We start from the raw sequence: 18,582 nt of genomic DNA, 5'->3' as shown, positions 1-18,582 counted from the left end.
ATCACAAGTGACTTAAAAAGCCCCACCTCCTCACTTGGACAGCAGGGGTTGGGGGTGGCATGCTATAGAGACAAAGACCCAAGTTTAGACAAACATTGTCTCCCGGTTGGAGGTGCGCTCACACTATTTTCCTAGTGAGAGAGAGAGAGAGAGAGAGAGAGAGAGAGAGAGAGCGCCCGCGCGCGCGCACACACACACTTTTTTTTTCCTTCTTTTTTTTTTTTTTTTTTTTTTTTTTTTTTTTTTTGGTTTTTCGAAACAGGGTTTCTCTGTATAGCCCTGGCTATCCTGGAACTCACTTTGTAGACCAGGCAGGCCTCGAACTCAGAAATCCGCCTGCCTCTGCCGTGCCACCACGCCCGGCTTTTTTTTTTTTTTTTTAAAGCAAAATACTATACCAATATCCAATTCCAGTACTTTACGCATGTCTCTTCCTTATCTATACTGCCAGGAGCACAGGTAGGGCCAGAAATAAGTTAGTTAATTTTTTAAAATGCCTTCTTGCCAAAATGCACCCTCCCCCAAATGTTTCTACCCAGAGAACCCTCATCCATCCAATAGCAAATGTGTGTACGTGCATTTCCCATGCCAACCAATTCTCCAACACCAGCTGGTGCCTACGATGCAATTCAGTTCCGAGAGTGACTACCTACAGTTGGCATGAGAGCCCACAGGTTGAAGGCTCAGTCCCAGAGACCATCTATACTTCAAAAGCTCCACACATCCGAGAGAACTGTGACCCAGGTCACAAGTTCTGTCTCAAGAAAACAAAGAGAGGGATGGGGAGTCGGCTCATCAGTTAAGAGCACTTGCTGCTCCTGCAGGGACCTGAGTTCGACTCTCAGAACCTGCACAATGACTTGCAACCATCTGTAACTCTGGTCCCAAGGGATTCAAAGTCCTCTTCTTGGCTACCAAGTTCACATATGATATGAATACAAACGTTCAGGCAAAACACTCATACACATAAAAATATTAAGTCAAGCCGGGGCAGTGGTGGCACACCTTTAATCCTAGCACTTGGAAGGCAGAGGCAGGTGGATTTCTGAATTCGAGGCCAGCCTGGTCTACAGAGTGAGTTCTAGGAAGGCCAGAGCTACACAGAGAAACCTTGTCTCTAAAAACAAAACAAAACAAAAAAAACCCCAAAACAACAACAAAAAATTAATTATTTTTTAGAGAAAGAAATGGAAGCACTCTAAGTGAACACCTAGAAATGAATAGGTAAACAAATTATATATAGTACATCTAACATGGAGTAGGGCTGGCATGGTTTACAGTCCTGTAATCCCAGCACTTGGGAAGCAGAGACAGGACCCATGCAAGTTTGAGGGTAGCCTGGTTTATGTAGCAATCCTGTCTCTAAATATATAAATATCAAAATGCAATAGTATTCAGCACTGAAAAGACAGAGACTTCTAACAAATGTTCAGGGGAAGCCGGTGGCGCATGCCTTTAAGCCAGTCCTCAGTTAAGACCGAGGCAGGCCAATCTCTTTAAATCTGAGGCTAGCCTGGTCAACATAGTGAACTTCAGGACAGCCAGGAGGGCTACACAAAGAAACCCTACGATGAACCAGATTGCCTCCATCTTAGACTTGAAAGCTATCTTTTAGCAAAGACAAATTTGGTTCATTCCTGCTTATGATTAAACCTCTTTTTTCTCAAGGATTTGGTTATGCCCCATCTGCAACCTTAACTACAAATGGTTCTATACTGCATGTTCCAGGAAACAACAATCATATCTTTTTTTCAAAAAGTTGTTATAATCATCTTGAAACCCTACCTTTGTTTCAAAATGTTGTTACGACTACCTGTTGTTATGACTACGTATTAAGACCACCTTATTATATTTCTCTAACTCCGCCTATTTGCCTGCCAAATCCCCCAATCAGAAAACCCCTTACTTCTGAACTATAAAAACTTTATCTTCCCCACACCCAATGCTGACCCTCTCTTTTAAAAAAAGATTTATTTATTCATGCATTTTATGCATATGAGTGTTCTGTCTTCATGCACATCAGAAGGGGAAATTAGATCCCATCATAGATGGCTGTGAGCCACCATGCGGTTCCTGGGAATTAAACTTAGGACCTCTGGAAAAGCCTTCAAGTGCTTTTAGCTGCTGAGCCATCTTTCCAGCCTCCCAAAAGCTGACTGCTTGAACCCCACCTTAGGGGGCTGCAGCCCATGTACATGGATGGAAAAGCTTGGTTTAATTAATATGGCCAAGATGATTGGCGTTGGTAGTCTTTCCCCTTGAATCTTTGGGATTCACACTCATGTATATGAATGCTTGGCCATCGAGAGTGGCATTTTTAGGAGGTGTGGCCTTGTTGGAGTGGGTGTGGCCTTGTTGGAGTAGGCGTGGCCTTGTTGGAGGAAGTGAGTCCCTGGAGTGGGCTTTGATGTCTCATATGCTCAAGCTACACCCAGTGTGACCCATGGTTCCCTTATGCCTACGGATCAAGATGTAGAACGCTCAGCTACCTCTCCAGCATCATGACTGCATGCCCTCCATGTTTCCCGCCATGACGATAATAGACTAAACCTCTGAACTGTAACCCAGCCCCAATTGCATGCTTTCCTTTGCTTTCCTTTACAGGAGTTGCCGTGGTCATGGTGTCTCTTCATAGCCATAGAAACCCTAACTAAGACACCCTTCAGGTTGGCTGGTTGGCTAAACAGCCTCCTGAAACACAGGGAACTACTCTTCTTCCATTTGCCAATTTTTTAAATAAAGGATGCAAGTCGGCAACAGCCAAATAGGAGAGATGCAGCACCAGGCAGGTGGGTGAGGCAGGGAGCAGAGCCTTGCTTTCTTCTGGGCCAGCCGACTGCCCGAGGCTCAGTCAGTTCACCCCAAGGTCTCTAACTCTCCTAGGCTGCCAGCACTCCTCTATCCTTCCCAGAGAGAGGGAGAGAACTGCTCTAGAAAGTTCCAAGCCTCTAATCTCTCCATTCTTAAGTGAATGGCTGAGAGAGGGACTAGGAAGGGGCCTCACCTTGGGTCTATTAGCATAACGAGGTGTGATTGGGGAGGGGTCATTAGAATAACAAATGCCAGTCCTTCAGGAAACTCCAAGGCTTTAAGTTCTCTAGCGTTAGGGACCAAGACAAAGGCCAGATGCCCATCTCATGACCGCAGTCCCAGATGCCAGGAGAGGAAGTCATCTGAGGAGACATTGTATGCGAAGACGAATTAAATACATACATACATACATACATACATACATACATACATACATACATACATAAAAATAAAGTGCTCAGTGCACTAAAGGATGGAGAGGGTTCAGCATCAATGTTCCTTTCTCAGTACTAGAGAGAGAACTCAGGGCCATGTGTATGCTAGGCAAGTGAGTGCTCCCAAAGTCTACACTGGGTTTTTTCTTGTTTTGTTTTAACTAAAAAAAAATAATAAAATAAATAATAATAATAAATAACAATGTTGATGCATGTGTTTTATTTTGTGTGTATCTTTTGATTGCATGTATGTATGTGCACCACATGCATTCCTGCCCCCTGCAGAGGTTAGAAGATGTATGTCTACTCCCCTGGAAGTGGGGAGAATATAAAACACCCTGCGGCTGCTGGAAACTGAACCTAGATCGGTCCACAAGAGCAACAAGTGACCCTAACCACTGGACAACCTCTCAGTTCCCCCACTTCTTTTCCTTTCCTTTCCTTTTTCTATTATTTCTTTCCTTTCCTAGTTATTGATTTTTAAGTATTTAGAGCCTGGTATGATGGTGCCCACCTTTAATCCTAGCACTTATGAGGCAGAGGCAGTGGGTTCAAGACCAATCTGGTCTTTATAGTGAGTTTCAGAGCTATGTAGAGAGGCCTTGTCTCAAAAACAAACAAAAAAGGATTGTGTGTGTGCGTGTGTGTGTGTGTGTGTGTGTGTCTGTAAGTGTGTGCACACATGCATGATGTATATGTACGTGCACGGGGGTGCATTCACAGTTCATAGGTGAAAGTGGGAGGACAACTTGGGGACCACAGCGGGTAAAGACACTTGCTGCTCATGATGACCTGAGTCTGGTCCTCACAATCCACTGGCAGAAGGAAAGAACCAACTCCTGTAAACTGTCCTCGGACCCCCACACGCACCATGTGGGGCACTTGAGCATGTGCTCCATACAGATGTAATAAGCACATTTTTGACACCAAGGCTGTACCTGAGGAAAAGGCTTTCCCAGGCCCTCCACACCACACATCAAGGTTCTACAAGCTTAATGCAAGCCAAAGAGCTCAAATCTACCTAATACCAGGAGTGCGCATTTAACTGATCTCGCTCAAACAACCTAAAAAGCACGGGTTCCTGGGGTGGGGGAGGGTCTCACATTCAGAGATGATATACAATGACAATGTATTTCCAGGCAACCTCTGGCCTCTCCAGACGAGAAGGTAAGTAACCAGGTACCCCATGCTGCAAGTTAGCACCATGGGAACATTGTAACAAAAGTCCTCACCCTGCTCTGGGCTGGCAAAGCACAAAGCCATCCTTCACCGTATAAAAACTGAAAGAATTCAGGAGGTAGTGGTAAACAGATGTCTGTGAGCTCGAGGCCAGCGTGGTCTACATATCACAACTGGGACTGTCTCAGAAACAAACAAACAAACAAACAAACAAACAAACAAAAAACAACCAACAAGGAAATAAAAACCAGCCATGGTGGCTTATGACGGTATTCTTGTCACTCAGGAAACCAGGTGGGAGAAATGGCACAAATCTGAGGCCAGCCCAGTCCATATAGTGGGCTCTAGGCCAGCCAAAAAGACAGCAAAGAAAGAGAGCAGGAGAGCAGACAGGAGACAGGTCACCGCTTTCCTTTCTGAAGTAGAAAGGCAGGGATGGGAACCGGGTTTCGGTTGCCATGGAGATGGGAATGGGTGTTGGCTGGGGCTGGCAGTAGCTGCAGCTGAGGTGGAACAGGCTGCTTGGGAGCTGGGCCCTGTGGCAAAGGGGGCTTCCAGCTGGGAAGATGTCAGCAGACCTACCTGAGAGGAAGAGGTAGGAAAGGAGACAGACGCTGTCTCAGACTCCGGAGCCCACGGATTCTGCAGTCGTCAGGAGAGCCACAGAGCAGGCTGTGTGTGTGTCTGTGTCCTGTAAGTGTCCCACAGGCCTGAAAAACAAGAAGCAAAATAAACCCAAGGCTTGGAAAATAACTGGAGAGTGTCTGTTGTCACTGAGCTGCAGACTGGAGACACAAGAGGACACCTCCCAGGCACAGGCGCTGGAAGCACTATCCTTCGACTCTGTCCCCAGAGCAGTCATCAAAAAGAGGAGGGGTACAGGGGACCTGGTTTTGCTCCTTCCTCTGTTCTCTGATGCGCAGTGCCTGTGGCAGGGGGAGGTCTCCGTGATGGGGACGTGGGTGGGGGTGGAATCTAGAGGCTTCCAGGCTCTGACTGTTGTCATGCCACGTGCTGGAGAGATAGCCTGGTTAGGCCTACAGCAGGGATGGGCCTCTGCAGTGCCTTTGCTGGGTCTACCTGAGGCAGTGTTATGCTCTCTATTCCTAACCGAGGAAGAGAAATCCCCAGGCTGTTTCTTACAATCAGAGCAGAGTGAGTGGCCAGGACAACCTCAGAAAATAAATGAACTCAAGCTTGGGATTTTTGCCTTTTTTTTTTTTTTTTTTTGCCAGAGATAGGGAAGGGGCCACTAAGATGGCTCAGCAGATAAAGGCACTTGCTGCCAAGCCTGAGGACCCAAGTTCAATCCCCCAGACCCATGGGATGGAAGGACAGAACAGACCCCTCTACAGTTCATTCTCTGGTGTCCACATTCCACCCCATCCCACCACACACACACACACACACACACACACACACACACACACTACACCCCCTCCCCCACACAAATGAATAAATTTATTTAAAAAGAGAAAAAGAGAGTAGCTGGGTTGCTGGAGGTGTGACTGTGTAGAAGAACACTTGTCTAGCATTTCTAAGTACCAGGATTTTATTCCCAGCACTAGGAGAAGAGTAAAAGGAAGAAAGTGTGTGTGTGTGTGTGGGGGGGGGGGCGGGGTAATGATGAGAAGTGATTTACTTTGTAGGTAGGTTGGTCTTGAACTCATGGTTCAAAAGGTCCTAGTCTCCTAAGTAGCTGGGAAACACACATAAATCCACTAAATACAGTTTTGTTTTGTTTTTTTGTTTTTAATTTATTCCATGTATGTGAGTACACTGTAGCTGTCTTCAGACACACCAGAAGAGGGCATCAGATCCCATCACGGATGGTTGTGAGCCACCAAGTGGTTGCTGGGAATTGAACTCAGGACCTCAGGAAGAAGAGTCAGTGCTCTTAACTGCTGAGCCATTTCTCCAGCCCCCCAACTGAACACAGTTTTCCTTCTTTCCTTCCTCTCCCTCTTCCTTTCTGCCTCCTCCTCTTCCCCTTCTCCCTCCTCCCCCTCCCCCCTCTCCTCCTCCTCCGCCTTCCCCTCCTCCTCTTCCTTCCCCTCCTCTTCTCTTTCTGGAGTTTTATCCAGCAGGTCTCTGAGTGTAGAAGAATCCGTTGACCTCTTGGTGTAAGGTGAAGCTTGCACTTGCATCACAGATGAGGCAATGAGAACTTGATCTTGGAGTCCTGAAACTGCTGGAGGGCTGGCCCGCAGCACAGGGCAGCTGCCATCTCTTCCACCTTCATGATCTGGATCACAGAGTGAGTGCACACTGTGCTGGACACCCATGTCTTGGCATGATGGCGCCAGCAATGGTTAGTCCGGTACTCACTGTCCATGTGTGTGCCACGCTGGGAGTCCTAGCGCAGCCAGAGACTGAAGCTCTTCACAGGCAGAAGCAGCTTCTCAAACGCCAGCCCACGTACACCGACTCCACCATCTCTCCTGATGACTTTATCTTATTTGGCTGGGACAACAAATACCAGCATCGGGACTTGGCTAACATACAGGTGAGTGCAAAGATGCGTATTCGGTACAATGGTGGAGTGTGGCATTTCAGGATGGACAAACAGTACCCCATCACCTGGTACCCCGGAAATGTGCCCAAGGCCTTCATGCCACTCTGGCCATGTTCACTGCTACCCACAAAAGGAAGTGACCTCCTTTTTCAACGTGAATGATAGATCATGGCACCGGGCATCCTCCTCTTGGTCTATGTGTGCGTACAGACACACACACACACACACCATCACCACCCCTGAAAGAAATGGAAAGATCCCATGTTCCAGGCACTGAAGACTCAATATGTGATACCAATCTGACTTCCAGTGATCTACAGATGGAGTCTCATAAAGATACTAGGCATAGGGCTGGAGAGATGGCTCAGCGGGTAAGAGCACTGACTGCCAGTACTTCCAGAGGTCCCAAGTTCAATACCCAGCAACCACATGGTGGCTCACAACCACCTGTCATGAGATCTGATGCCCTTTTCTGGTGTGTCTGAAGACAGCTACAGTGTACTCATATAAATAAATAAATCTTAAAAAAAAAAAAAAGATACTGGGCATAATGTTTTGCTTTGATTTACAGTTCTGAGGCTCCAAACCAGGGGCTTGTACTTGCAAGGAAAGTGCTGTACCCCTGAGCCACAGGTCCATGCCTTTCAGTTTTGATTTTAAGACAGACTCTTGCTTCCAGGTTGGCCTCGGATTCCAATCTTGGAGGCTTAGTTTCTTAAGTACTGAGGATATAGGTGTACTAGCCCCACTCGTGTCTGGCAAAAACAAAGAATTCATACCATAATTCATAAGGAATCCCAGAGGAGTAAGTGGCTGAAATAATCAAGATAGGAAATTGGAAGGCTCATATGTATCCTCCAGCTTCAGAATGAACTACAGAACCACAATTCTCTAGACACGGTGGTAGTGATGTAGAGGAAGCCACCTAGACCAATAGAGCAAAAGAGCAACACTAGATACTAACCCTTGCAGGTTTGATCAACCTACTTCAGGAGGACGCCAGAACTTCTGAGAAGGGATGGGCTCTCCAACAAATGATTTGGCAACTGGACATTCACATACTAAAGACTGATGCTGGGCCCTGATTGCTAATCACGCATAGAAATGAGCTCAGATACATCAAAGGCCTGCATCCTACCGTGGGAACTACAACTCTCAAAGGAGATTATGGGAAAAGGTTTCATGGCCTGACACTTGGGGATGACTTTTTTTTCTTTTCTTTTTTCTTTTGGTTTTTCGAGATAGGGTTTCTCTGTGTAGCCCTGGCTGTCCTGGAACTTTCGCTGTAGACCATGCTGGCCTCGAACTCAGAAATCCACCTGCCTCTGCCTCCCAAGTGCTGGGATTAAAGGCTTGCGCCACCACCGCCTGGCCAGGGATGACTTCTTAAACACGACACTGAAAGCACAGACAGCAAAAGAACAGAACGGATGAATTGAAGCTTCATCAAAATTGAAAACTTCTAAGCCAGGTGTGGTATCACATGCTTTTAGCACGCAGGAAGGAGGCAGAGGCAGGTGGATCTCCGAGTCTGAGGCCAGCCTTGTCTATGGGGTGAGTTCTAGTACAGCCAGAGCTACACAGAGAAACAATGCCTATAAAACCAAACCAAACCTTCTGAGCCTGCTGTGGTAGCACACATACTTGTAATCTCAGCCCCTGGAAAGCTAAGGCAGGAAGACTAAGAAAAGCTTGAGGCAAGCCTCGGCTACACAGTGAGTTCCCGGCAAGCCATCAATGGCTACAGAGTTAGCCTCTGTCTCAAAATAAGCAAAAATAGTCAAGTACAACAAATTAAAACAAAACTGTATGTTTCAAATGACAGAAATTGGAAAGGCAAGTCTAAGACATGGGTCACACCTCTGACAAGGAACTGATAGCCACAGTCTATGACAGAACACCCAGCCGGATTAAAACTCGGGCAAATGGAGGTGAGGAGGAGGTGGCTCATTTGGTTAAGTGCTTGCCCTGTAAGAATGAGATTGTAGGTCCCCAGGATCTAAGCAAAAGCTGGTCTGGCATTTACCCCACCGTATCTAGGGCCAGTCAGAGACACTGTCTCAAATAAAAAGGCTGTAAAGATGGATGGCTTGGGAGTTAAGAATGCTTGTTGCTCTTGTGGAGGACCCAGGTTTGAGTCACAGCATCCATGTGGTGGCTCGAAACCATCTGTAATTCTAGTTCTTAGGAATCTGATCCCTCTTTCATCTCTGTGGGCACTGGGTATATACGTGGTGTTCACACACACATACACACACACTACACGCACATAAAATACTCATACTCATAAAATAAATAAATCTAAAAGAAGGTGAGGATTGGACAAATACCTGCAGTCAACCCCTAGCCTCCATATGCATGTACACACACACAAACATGTGCACACACCCACACATGTATGCATAACACACACATGCACACGCAGACATGCACACGCACACCATAAAACAGGAGCAAAGGATATGAACTGCCATGTCTATAAATATGTTATTCAAATGGAAAATAAATACATGGAAAAAACACTCGGTTGCTGAAGCGGGGTGTGGTGATACATACCCCTAATCCTAGCTTGGGGAGTTGGGGGGAGACCCTCTTTCAAAACACCAAAAAAAAAAAACCTAGAAAAACATCATCACTTCAAGCAGGTAGGAACACAGCTCTGACACAGAACACATACCCAGTACAGACGACTCCCCGGGTTTCAGGCCAGAGAGCCACCTCAATAGAAGCTAAAATTGTAAATTTTGTGACATCCATTTTCACCATCGGAAAATTCATAGCTACACGCAAACATAATTAATGGAAGTGACGCAGAGTCTTTGTCTTGTCAAAGCTCACCACAGGTGCCAAGCCCCACAGGCTTGTACCAGGAGGTCAGTGCTGGCAGGCAGGAGAGAGAGATGAGAGGTGAGGGAGAGCCTTGCCCAGGGCAGGCCTGCAGCCCTGCCTGTCACAGGGTCTGAGGTGGTTAGGTGCTGCGAGGTAGGAGTGTGTCTGTGACTCTGGCTGCTCCAAGGAGGGAAAGGGGACATGCTGCTTGTCACAGCAGTGTCACAGCAGAAGGGGAGGGCCTGGTGGGTTGGAGGGGGTGAGGATGAGGAATCATGTGAACTGGCGGCTGGCGGGGCATCAGGAGAAGACACTCTGTCAGAAGGATGCTATGAGAGGCAGGAGGTGGGTGAGAATTCTGGACAGGAAGGAAGAGGAGGTGACCAGGGAGCCGCTGATCCACTGTCATGAGAGCCCTGTTACCTTAGAAGGGAAACAGGAAGGGATGCTCAGGCCAGAGTAAGGCTGGCGAGGAGTGATGCTTATCTTGTGCACAGCGCCCAAGGAGCTTCAGTGGCATGTGGCAATGTTGGTTCTCTTCTTTAGCTGAGAAAACCGAATCAGGAGATGAAGCAACCTGCCCTGCTTAGGAGCACAGCCAGCCAGCAGGAGGTGGATCTGGGATATGAACCAGCCCTACAGGGATCCTGAACATTGATACATTTTAAGAACTCTTTCCAAGGGCAAGGAAGGGGCATGTATCTCAGTGGTTAGAACACTCACCTATCATGCATGAGACCTGGGTTTAGTCATCAGAACCACAACAAAGGAGTCAGTGTGTGGCCTTGGGGTTAGAGAGGATGTGTGTTTAAGTCCTGTACCATTGTACCATTACCGTTCCGATGAGAGTATTAATACTAGTCTGTAACAAATATACCACACATGATGTCATTGTTGGCTAATTGTAAGATAACTAAACTATAGTAATGTAAGATATTGAAACAGAACTCTGGACTATTGTATCAATTCGGTACATTTAAACTGTTTTTAATAATTTTAAAAACACATACATACTGGACTCCTGCACAAATGTAGTACAGATAAACTCATATACGCACATGTGCATTAGTCTCTCTCTCTCTCTCTCTCTCTCTCTCTCACACACACACACACACACACACACACACACAAAATCAATCTTTAAAAAAGTAAATAAGGCCAGGTACTTTTAATCCCAGCACTCAAGAAGCATAGGCTGGCAGGTCCCTGTGAGTTGGAAGCCAGTCTGGTCCATACAGTTAAGTTCCAGGACAGCCCAACCAAGGAGACCCTGTCTCCAAACAAGGCAATAAAACTCTCTCTCTCTCTCTCTGTGTGTGTTCTATTAAAAAATAAGCAAATTTGGAGCTGAAGATATGGTTCAGTGGTTAAGAGCACTTGCTGTTCTCCCGGGGGACCAGAGTTTGGCTCCCAGCATGCACCCATATCAGGAGGTTTACAACAGTCTGCAACTCCAGCTTCGAGAGGTCTGACACTTCCAGCCTCAGACCTACACTCACACAACCACAGGCCGACACAGACACACCTACCCAGAATTAAAAATAAAAATTGAGCTTCAAAACAAGCAAACAAAAAGAAAATCTCTGAGTCCATCTTCAGAAGCTGCCCCCAAATGTATCCGCGTAGGTTCGGTAAAGCTAGGCTGATGCCAGTTCCCACCGTGCCTGCTGACTGGCAGAGGGACCACAGACCAAGCATGTACTCTCCTCTATCAGACCCCCAGCCCCCACCGAGGTTAGGAGCACTGCCTCTTCCATTGGACTGGCAGCTTTCCCAGGGTGAGAACCAAGCTTCCCTTCTTAGACTGGACCTCTCCCTTAGGCCAAGGGGCCACCTTCCTTCTCAGGGCGCTCAAGGAGGCTCAGAAGCTCCACACACTCAGGTTCTCCCTGTGGCTTTTCCTTTTCTTTTGGGTCAGTCAGAGGTTCTCAATGTGAATGAAAAGAACTGTGTAGCTTGTGCTTTTTATACAGTGCTAGGAATGGAAGGCAGGGCCTCAGGCATGCTAGGAACATGCTCTTACAGGGCCCTGCATCCCCAGCCTCTGAACACCTTCTAAGGTTACCCAAAAGTCTTTTTGCTTTAAAATAATAGGAATTTAAATTCTGTTATTTATGTATTTTAGATTTGTTTTGTTTTGTTTTGAGACAAGGTCTTGCCCTGTATCTGAACACAATAGCCTTGAAGTCAAGATCCTCTGACCTCTGCACCCCAAAGCCTGGGAATATAAGAATAGACCACCATACCTGGCTAAGAATGCTAGCTAGCTCTTTTGTGAATCAAACGCAATATTCAACAGCAGCCAACTTAAGAAGTGTGAGGCCTGAGGTCCGATCCCTAGCACTGAAAACAAAACAAAACAATAACCCCGAAAACAAACAAACAAACCAGCAGCCCTTGTCCATCATACCTAGGTCCAAGCTGAAAGATAACAGCCATAAACGACTTAAAACTGTCATGCATGGCCAGTGAGATAGCTCTGTAAAAGCATTTGCCAGGCTAGTCTGAGGTCCTGAATTAGAGCCCTAGAACCAGAAGCCAAAGGTGGGTGCACATCTGTACACTCAGTCCTACCGGGAGGCCGAAGGTGGAGACAGGAAGCAGCCTAGCGTACGCATCACCACAACAAAAACAACAGACACCCTGCGTCAACAAGGTGGAAGGGAAGAACCAGCTTTGGAACAGACCTGCTCACTACGGTGTGGCTTATCCATGCGTACACATGCACACCCACACTCGCTTGCTCACAAATAAACAGAAAAATAAAACAACAAGACCCCTTCAATTTCCTGCAACGCTGCCCTTTCTATAGCAGAACGAAGTCTACATCACATTCAACTGCTTTGTTTTGTTTTCTTCTCTTTTTTGGAGACAGGGTCTAATGTGGCCAGGCTGGCTTTGAACTCACAGGCAGGGATGACCCTGAACTTGCGATCTTTCCACCTCCTTTACAGACATGGTTTTTATGCTGAGCTGGGGATAGAACCCAGGGCTTTGTGTAGGATGGGCTGGCACCCTAACACTGGGCTACACCCTCAGCCAGCAAAGCACTTCCTGATTGCAAGAAGTTGCTGCTTTGCTTGACGTCACACATTTGGTTAAAATGTGTGATTCGCCAGTGGAAGCCCCACATACAACATCCTCTGTTACCAATCTGCCACAGTCCTTAAGGAAGGAACAGGATGTGTCTCGAGACAAAGCGGGCCAAGCAAGGCCTGGAAATCAAATCAAGACTTGACAATGAGAAAAGAGAAAAGCAAACGGACAGGCAGGCTGTATTAATGAATGCTGTGGAAATAATAGGCAGACAGAAATAATACGGTAGATGCTCGAGAGCAGCGCCAAGGGACGCCTCTGAGAGCCTGGGTTGTCTCTCGTTGGCCAGGCTAATGGGAACTCTGCAAACTTCATTAAGCAACACTGGCAACTCTGAGGTCTGGCCAGAGCTTCCAGGAAGTCTCTCTCTTTTCCCTTTTCAGCCTCCTTACCTTTTTTTGTTTTGTTTTGTTTCCTGTGTGTTACATGCCTGTACTCATGTGTGTTCAAGCTTATCTGGGCAGGGGTGCTTGTCTGTGCGTGTGCTTGCTGAGGCCAGAGCTCCATCTTGGTGGTCTTCTTCCTCCACCAATCTCTACCTTATTATTTTTTTTTTTAATCTTAAATATCATCATCATCATCATCATCACCATCATCATCAACAACAACAACATCTTTGGGGGGTGGGAGGGGGCATGCCGTGTGGAGTCTGTTCTCTCCTTCCATGTTTTACAAGGGTCCCGGGGTTGAATTTAGCTCCTCAAACTTGGTCTGTCCAAGCACCTTTACCTGCTGAGGCATTTCACAGCCCTTCCCTACTTAATTAACTGAGACAGTGTCTTCCCTGAACTTGGAGCCTGAAGCAAACTGCAGGGATCTGCCCATCTCCATATACCCCCAGGACTGCACACACACACACACACACACACACACACACACACACACACACATACACACACACACACACACACACACACACACACACATTCACAATGTCTGGCTTTTTATGAGGGTGTGGGGATCCAAGCTCGGATCTCTGTACTTGAATGGCTGGGACCTGACTTACTGAGTCACCTCACCAGCCCCTTCAGGATACTCATGAGGTTTTTTTTCAGGCTGGTACCTGGAATAACAGGAAAGAACTAGGTCAGTAATTGACCAGTCATGTCTGCCATGGGCAGAGGGGTGGGGAATTCCGCCAGGGGAGCTGCAGTTCTGGGCTCTCTTTAGTGGACGCAAATATCTTAGGCTCTCCTGGATATGAAGTCATTTATCTTGCCCACCTTGGTTTGCTTCCGTGAATACCAGCCTTCAAACTAGAATGTGACTTTCCATGTGGCCTGCTGCATGGAGGTTGAGGAATGTGCTGACGGAGTTCACAGAAGGGGTTCAGGCTGTTTCCCAGTTCCCTCTCCCATTGTGATTTAATGTTTGTGGTCTGGCTTAGTCACCAACCTCTGTCAAGTTAGATTGGTTCATCCCTTTCTGTTGGATTATCTCCAAGTACACAGAAGAAGCTCCACTCCCGGCTTGCAAAGATTCTGGACCTCCACCCTCCAGCCTAGAATGATTTGGATCAGGAGGGATTTCTTCTTTACGGGTAAGCATGGCTCCTCCTATTTTAGGGTGAGGAGTGTGCTGGGGACTGAAACCAATGCTTTGCACATGACAGGCAGGTGTTCTCCCACTGAGCCTCTCCCTAGCCTTGCCTCCCTTTTGACTTGACTAAGCAGTGAGCCTTCAGTACATCCATGACCCAGCCACAGTCATCTGCCCTGACCCAAAATGACCATGAAAGAAAGAACAAATCAATAACAAAACCAACATTGTAAGTTTAAGAGAAGAGAAAAAGGAAGAAGGAGGCCCTGTACTTGGGGGAAGGTGCCAAGGATGAGTTACAGAACAAACTGAAGGAAATGGCAACGCTCAAGTGACAGAAGCAAAGATCTAGGAAGACCTGGCATCCTGTCGCCAATCAGAATTGCTGTGATGGAAAGGGGAGAGATTATTCTCGGAGGCTCCAGGAGAAAGCACAACAGCCAAGAGGTAGCAGGTATAGAGCGACTGGGAAAAAAAAAACAAAACAAAACCAAAACCAAGGGGCCTTGCCGGCCTGGTGGCACACAAGTGTAATCCTAGTTCTTGGGAGGCAGAGGTATGAGTACTACCTCAAGTTCAAAGCCAGTCTGGGCCACAATATGAGTTCCTGTCTCAAAAAAGGCAAGAAAAGGGACCAGCGAGACTGCTCAGCATCTTCTACTAGGGCCCACCATGCAAGCCTGGTGACTGAGTTTGAGCCTCTGCTTGCATGGTGGAAGGAGAGAGCCAACTGTCCTCTGACCTCCACATAGACCCTGCCACTGCCACCACCACACAGATGCAATGATGATAAGAAATAAAATAAAGATAAAAACATATAGCCAGGTATGATGGTGAATCCTTTAATCCCAGCACTTGGGAGTCAGAGATAAAGAGATCTCTGAGTTTGAGGCCAGCCTGGTTGGTCTTCATACCAAGTTCCAGGGCACCATCTCCTACATAGCGAGTTCTGGGACAGTCAGGATTACATAGTTAGACTTTGTTTCAAAAACAAAACAAAATTATATTACTATTGTTGCTGTTGCTCTTGTTTTTTTTTCAAGACAAGGTTTCTCTGATTTGCCCTGGCTGTCCTGGAGCTAACCTTGTAGACTAGGCTGGTCTCCAACTCAGAGATTCACCTGCCTCTGCTGGGATTAATGGCATGAGCCACAACCTCTTGGCTTAATGTTTTTTTTTAAGAGGTATTTTTTTTTTCAGTTGCAAGAAAGGAGAGAGTTTATTGGTAGAGAGGTGAAGGGGAGGGCAGAGGTGAGCCAGGCCTTTCCTGTGCCCAGACTCCCAGAGGGCAGGAAGGCAGAGAGAGGGGGAACACATTTAAAAATCACATTTTACTTCATTTATTCATGAATCACTTGCCCCTTTCCTTTCTCTTTGTCAGCTCTGTGAAAAGCAATGTAGTGCTGTGACTAAGCACACAGTCTCAGGCTGGTGATCGGCTCAGGAGTAGACCATGGGCAAGCATTTCGGAGGCCCTAGGTTTAGCCCTAAAATCCCAACAGCTGGGGAAGCTGAGTCAGGAGAATTCCAAATTTGAGGCCTGCCTCAAAGAGCCTTTCTTAGGAAATGTTTAAAAATCAGTTGGGATAGATTAATATCTATCTATCTATCTATCTATCTATCTATCTATCTATCTATCTATCTATCTATCTATCATTAATATCTATTATTATCTACCCAGCTGGAGAGTACCTGCCTAGCATGCATGAGGTCCTATATTTAATCCCCAGTGTGAGTGCAGTGGTAAGGGGTGGTTGAGGTTAACAGCGTTTAACCTGCAGTTCTGGAGGAAGACCACCTGAGTTTATCCCCGGCCTGTCCCTCCCTCCCTCTGTAACTCTAAGTACAGTTTTTACCCTCTTCAGCTGGTTTGCTCAGAAGTGAAATGGGGCTAGGAACAGTATCTCATTTAAATAGTCTTTAACCCCGACGGCTGCAATGAAGACGGATTGAATTGTACGCACAAAGTGTTTAGAAGGGTGGCCAGCAGGCTGCAGAGAAAGGGACACTCTTTTGCTGCTGGTGGGAATGTAAATTAGTACAGTCGCTATGAAAAACAGTATGGAGGCCTGGCATAGACTTATCAGACGATCCAGCAAACTTTCCCGGGAGTGTATATCCAAACAAAGGGAAATGAGATGCTGAAGAGACATCTATACTCCTACAGCATCATTCACGGTAGCCATACGGAGGGATCAACCCGGTGTCCACCAGTGAAAAAGTGCGTGAATGGAATGTGGGCAGACACACAGGAAGTAAAGCCAAAAAAGAAAATGTGGTAGAATATTATTCGGCCACAAAAGAAGAACAAAAATCTTGCTACTTGCTGGGTGAGTGGGATACAACTGTAATTCCTGTTCTTGAGAGGATCTGGGTTATGATGAAGTCAAAGTCAGTCTAGGCTACAGGAGAGCCCATTGAAATGAATTAATTTACAAGCTGTGGCAGTGTGGATGAGCCTGGAGGATATTATGTTAAGTGAAATGAGTCAGATACTAAAAGACAAACATTATGTGTTCTCACTTGAATATGGAAGCTGAAAAAAAAAAGGGTTAGCACGGTATGAAACCATGGTTTTTGGTGAGGTGGGGAGGGTGGTCAGAGAAAGGGTAGAGTGGATACAGAAATAGAGCTACACAGGGCACATGCCTTTTGGTTTGTTCATTTTGTGTGCCTTTGATTTATTTTTATTATTGTATTTCCATATATGTGCATGTGTGTGTGTACACGTGAGTCCGCATCCATCCGGAAGCGTCAGGTCCTCTTGGTGATTAGGGTTAGAGGCTTGGGTGCTGGAACCCAGCTTCCATGATCTAAAAGAGCAGGTTGTGCTCTTAATCACTGGACCATGGTTCAGGCAGGGTCTGCTCTTCAGCTGTTTTCAGACAGGGACTCACTGTGTAATCCACTCTGATCTGGAACTTATGTTGAAGATCACACACACACACACACACACACACACACACACACACACAGAGAGAGAGAGAGAGAGAGAGAGAGAGAGAGAGAGAGAGAGAGAGAGAGATTTAATCATCATATACTCTTGAGTATTTAAGTAGTATACTGTAGTCTCCCCTCCCTCAGCCTGAAACCTGCTTGCTCAGGGGTGGAGCTTCCCGCTCAATCGTTCTGCCACGCCCACTGCTGTAGCCTGCCCCTTTGCTGTTCCAGAGCCATACATGTGGTCACCCTGCTACTGGACCCCAAGATTATTTGGCGGGAATCGGGCCCCCTTCCCCTGCTTCATAACTGTGTGTGGATTAGTAAAATTGAGCTTCGATCAGGATGACTGTCTTAGCTACATCTTTATCTCGCGCCGCCTAGCCCCTCTTCTCTTCCAGGTTTCCAAAATGCCTTTCCAGGCTAGAACCACCTGTGATCTGCTGGCCGGACACAACAGTATACCATGTCTCATAAACACACTCAGTTACTATGTAGCAATTAAATAGGCAGGTGAACTGGCACATGCCTAATCTTAGCACTTAGAAAAATGAAGTAAGAGGACTGAGTTCAAGGGAGGTCAGGCTAGGTCAGGGATGGGGGACCTTGGATAAGGGAGACAGGAAGAGAGGGAAAGAAGATCAGAACTGATGTGGTGGTAGGTGGATCTCTGTGAGTTTGAGGCCAGCCCGGTCTACATAGTGACACCTTGTCTCAAAACAAAAACCCAGAAAACAACGATAACAAAGAAAAAGAAGAAGAAGAAGGTGAAAAGACATACACTACCACACCCGGAGCCTGGCAGACTGATATCAGCTATTATCTAAAAGTTTTTTTTAATTATTTATTTTAGGCATATGAACAGTTTTGCCTCATGTTTGTGCCCGGCTTGCCCGATGCTTACAGATGTTAGACTGTTAGAAGATGGTGTCAGATTTCCTGGAACTGGACTTACAGATGGTTGTGATGTGCAATGTGGGCACTAGGAACTGAACCCAGGTCCCCTACAAGAGCATCCAGCGCTCTTAGCTGCTGAGCAGTTTCTCCAGACACTACCCTGCCTATCTTTTTTTTTTTCTTATTTATTTATTTATTATATGTAAGTACACTGTAGCTGTCTTCAGACACTCCAGAAGAGGGCGCCAGATCTCATTACGGATGGTTGTGAGCCACCATGTGGTTGCTGGGATTTGAACTCTGGACCTTTGGAAGAGCAGTCGGGTGCTCTTACCCACTGAG

General features: G+C 46.6%; 1 protein-coding gene and 1 pseudogene across 3 annotated transcripts in view; both read right to left on the bottom strand.

Moving 5' to 3' along the window:
- Positions 1 to 18,582, bottom strand: part of Chd9 (chromodomain helicase DNA binding protein 9) — a 221,387-nt gene that overhangs the window by 195,564 nt on the left and 7,241 nt on the right. For all 3 annotated transcript variants that reach the window (XM_029480612.1, XM_029480617.1, XM_029480616.1), the window contains exon 2: positions 5,007 to 5,134. The gene's annotated coding sequence lies outside the window, so the exon portion shown is untranslated. The remainder of the gene's footprint in view (positions 1 to 5,006; positions 5,135 to 18,582) is intronic.
- On the bottom strand, positions 6,571 to 7,037 carry LOC110300876 (annotated as a pseudogene).

This window comes from Mus caroli, chromosome 8 (assembly GCF_900094665.2).
Source record: "Mus caroli chromosome 8, CAROLI_EIJ_v1.1, whole genome shotgun sequence".
Classification (NCBI taxonomy): domain Eukaryota; kingdom Metazoa; phylum Chordata; class Mammalia; order Rodentia; family Muridae; genus Mus; species Mus caroli.
Note: the sequence above shows the minus strand (reverse complement) of the source record. Positions and strands in the feature narration are given on the sequence as shown.